At 45.8% G+C, this 3,638-nt stretch overlaps 1 long non-coding RNA gene across 1 annotated transcript in view; it reads right to left on the bottom strand.

The window, feature by feature from the left end:
* Positions 1–2,764, bottom strand: part of LOC123097391 (uncharacterized) — a 7,198-nt gene extending 4,434 nt beyond the window's left edge. The window contains exon 1 of the long non-coding RNA XR_006447158.1: positions 2,701–2,764. This is a non-coding gene — a long non-coding RNA (uncharacterized lncRNA). The remainder of the gene's footprint in view (positions 1–2,700) is intronic.
* Positions 2,765–3,638: the final 874 nt, after the last annotated feature.

Genomic DNA, 3,638 nt, shown 5'->3' with positions numbered 1-3,638 from the left:
CGACTGTGGCATTTCTTTTAAATCCCTTTATGTGGTGTCGCTCAGACGTCCGACTGTGGCATTTCTTTTAAAGCCCTTTATGTGGTGTCGCTCAGACGCCCGACTGTGGCATTTCTTTTAAAGCCCTTTATGTGGTGTCGCTCAGACGCCCGACTGTGGCATTTCTTTTAAAGCCCTTTATGTGGTGTCGCTCAGACGCCCGACTGTGGCATTTCTTTTAAAGCCCTTTATGTGGTGTCGCTAAGACGCCCGACTGTGGCATTGCTTGTTATTTGTTTCATAAATTTTAATACTACCATCTTATTGCATTTTTATAAATAACTTGCTTGCACGCATCAGAGTTTCATTTATCGTTTGTGACTGACGTCATGAGTATAAATTATCTTTAGCACATCATTGTTATATTATACCTGTGTTCATAATGTTTGCGAGTACATTCAAAGTACTCACTGGCTTCTCCCTGGCTATTGTCTTGGCCAGATTTTTTTTGCTCGGAGAGGAGCGACGCGATGTCAGCCCCGGAACTCACATAATGGAGATAGCACCTCGCGAAGATAGGAGTTAACCTGGTCAGCTATTCCCGTGGGAAATGGAGTCCCATAGACACTGATGTCTCACAAACCGCTTCCGCCATCAACCACTAGAAACCATTTGTTGTACTCTCAGGCCAGAATGATCTTGTACTACATATGTTGTATTCTGCTTCGAATTTCTGTATCCAGTTGGAGCCTCATCAGCTAACAGTAATCCTGGGGCTGATGAGCATGACGGTCTTTTCTGGAAATTTATTACCCGGAAAAACCGGTCGTGGCATGCGTCCACATCGGCGGAGAAGGCATCGATCAACCCAAAAGCTTGTTGGAAATATGCCCTAGAGGCAATAATAAAAGTTTTATTATTATATTTCTTTGTTCATGATAATAGTCTTTTATTCATGCTATAACTATATTATCCGGAAATCGTAATACACGTGTGAATACATAGACCACAATTTGTCCCTAGTGAGCCTCTAGTCGACTAGCTCGTTGTGATCAACAGATAGTCATGGTTTCCTGGCTATGGACATTGGATGTCGTTGATAACGGGATCACATCATTAGGAGAATCATGTGATGGACAAGACCGAATCCTAAGCATAGCACAAGGATCGTGTAGTTCGTTTGCTAGAGCTTTGCCAATGTCAAGTATCTCTTCCTTTGACCATGAGATCGTGTAACTCCTGGATACCGTAGGAGTGCTTTGGGTGTATCAAACGTCACAACGTAACTGGGTGACTATAAAGGTGCACTACAGGTATCTCCGAAAGTATCTATTGTTTTATGCGGATCGAGACTGGGATTTGTCACTCCGTGTAAACGGAGAGGTATCGCTGGGCCCACTCGGTAGGACATCATCATATGCGCAATGTGACCAAGGAGTTGATCACGGGACGATGTGTTACGGAACGAGTAAAGTGACTTGCCGGTAACGAGATTGAACAAGGTATTGGATACCGACGATCGAATCTCGGGCAAGTAAAATACCGCTAGACAAAGGGAATTGAATACGGGATCGATTGAGTCCTTGACATCGTGGTTCATCCGATGAGATCATCGTGGAACATGTGGGAGCCAACATGGGTATCCAGATCCCGCTGTTGGTTATTGACCGGAGAACGTCTCGGTCATGTCTGCATGTCTCCCGAACCCGTAGGGTCTACACACTTAAGGTTCGATGACGCTAGGGTTATAAAGGAAGCTTGTATGTGGTTACCGAATGTTGTTCGGAGTCCCGGATGAGATCCCGGACGTCACGAGGAGTTCCGGAATGGTCCGGAGGTAAAGATTTATATATAGGAAGTCCTGTTTCGGTCATCGGGACAAGTTTCGGGGTCATCGGTAATGTACCGGGACCACCGGAAGGGTCCCGGGGGCCCACCGGGTGGGGCCACCTGCCCCGGGGGGGCACATGGGCTGTAGGGGGTGCGCCTTGGCCTACATGGGCCAAGGGCACCAGCCCCAAGAGGCCCATGCGCCTAGGGAACCCTAGAGGGAAGAGTCCTCAAGGGGGAAGGCACCTCCGAGGTGCCTTGGGGAGGATGGACTCCTCCCCCCCTCTTGGACGCACCCCTTTCTTGGAGTAAGGGGCAAGGCTGCGCCTCCCCCCTCTCCCCTGCCCCTATATATAGTGGAGGGGAGGGAGGGCATCTATACCTGAGCCCTTGGCGCCTCCCTCCCTCCCGTGACACCTCCTCCTCTCCCGTAGGTGCTTGGCGAAGCCCTGCTGGATTACCACGCTCCTCCATCACCACCACGCCGTTGTGCTGCTGTTGGATGGAGTCTTCCTCAACCTCTCCCTCTCTCCTTGCTGGATCAAGGCGTGGGAGACGTCACCGGGCTGTACGTGTGTTGAATGCGGAGGTGCCGTACGTTCGGCACTTGATCATCGGTGATCTGAATCACGACGAGTACGACTCCATCAACCCCGTTCACTTCAACGCTTCCGCTTAGCGATCTACAAGGGTATGTAGATGCACTCTCCTTCTACTCGTAGCTGGTTTCTCCATAGATAGATCTTGGTGACGCGTAGGAAAATTTTGAATTTCTGCTACGTTCCCAACAAAGCTAGCTCAAACAAAAAGTTAAAACTGCAATCTCAGAGATCAAAGGTTAACATACATACATACGTGTATTTGTTACAAGTAGATGTGTCAACATGATACCTTCAGCAGCTGTGAGATCCAATGAAAAGCAATAATGGCGCCATGGCGGCTTAGTTTGCAGGCACATGTGGCGCCATGGTTGGGCCATGCAACATCTTGATCGACAAGGGAACTTTCTCGTACCATGAAGCTATGAATCAACATTAGAAGATGAGACGCTTGATTTCTAGCATAACAAAACGTCAAATTTAAAAGTGCTATTGGATATTTTACCCTTTGTTTATACGAGAGCTTGATCCAGGCCACATAAATAGCCAGGTTGTTGGACGACACGCTATATACGTTCCATGCACAAAAGTCGGAACCATACAGCTGATTTTCTTACCGGGTGGGGGAGTAAATAGGCTTATTTTGGAACAAGACCCGTTAATCAAAGGCCACACCTGGGAAGAGATCGGATGGTTGCCAGGATGGGGGTAACTACCACTAGATGGTAAAATCTATTTTCCCTATATATATATATATATATATATATATATGTATATATATATATATATATATATATATATATGTATATATATTCAAATGAAGAACAACGACGGAAAGAGTGAAGACAATGCAAAGTTGAAGAATTTGAAAAACTGAGGATTTCAAAAACGAAGAAAAAGTCAAATTGAAGATTTTCAACTTTGGTTGGTGGTGTAACCCACCGTATAAGAAAGCTGATTTCAGACACTACGTACAATTGTCGTAGGGCTCTGAGAATCAATTTCTTCATTAATTTCTTCACACTTAGAGGGTTAGTCTTCATTTATTGAAGAAAAACGTTACTTTGTGTGTTGCACATCTAAGTCATCAATTTTGCATAAGAGTTAGGATGTGTGTCCTTCTCATAGAACATTCGAAGATTCTAGGATATTTAGCTCACATCGCAACTTACTAAATCTCTTCTCATCCAAGGGCTTAGTGAAGATATCGACCAGCTGGTCTTCAGTGCT

The sequence above is a fragment of the Triticum aestivum genome, chromosome 1B (genome assembly GCF_018294505.1).
Source record: "Triticum aestivum cultivar Chinese Spring chromosome 1B, IWGSC CS RefSeq v2.1, whole genome shotgun sequence".
Classification (NCBI taxonomy): domain Eukaryota; kingdom Viridiplantae; phylum Streptophyta; class Magnoliopsida; order Poales; family Poaceae; genus Triticum; species Triticum aestivum.
Note: the sequence above shows the minus strand (reverse complement) of the source record. Positions and strands in the feature narration are given on the sequence as shown.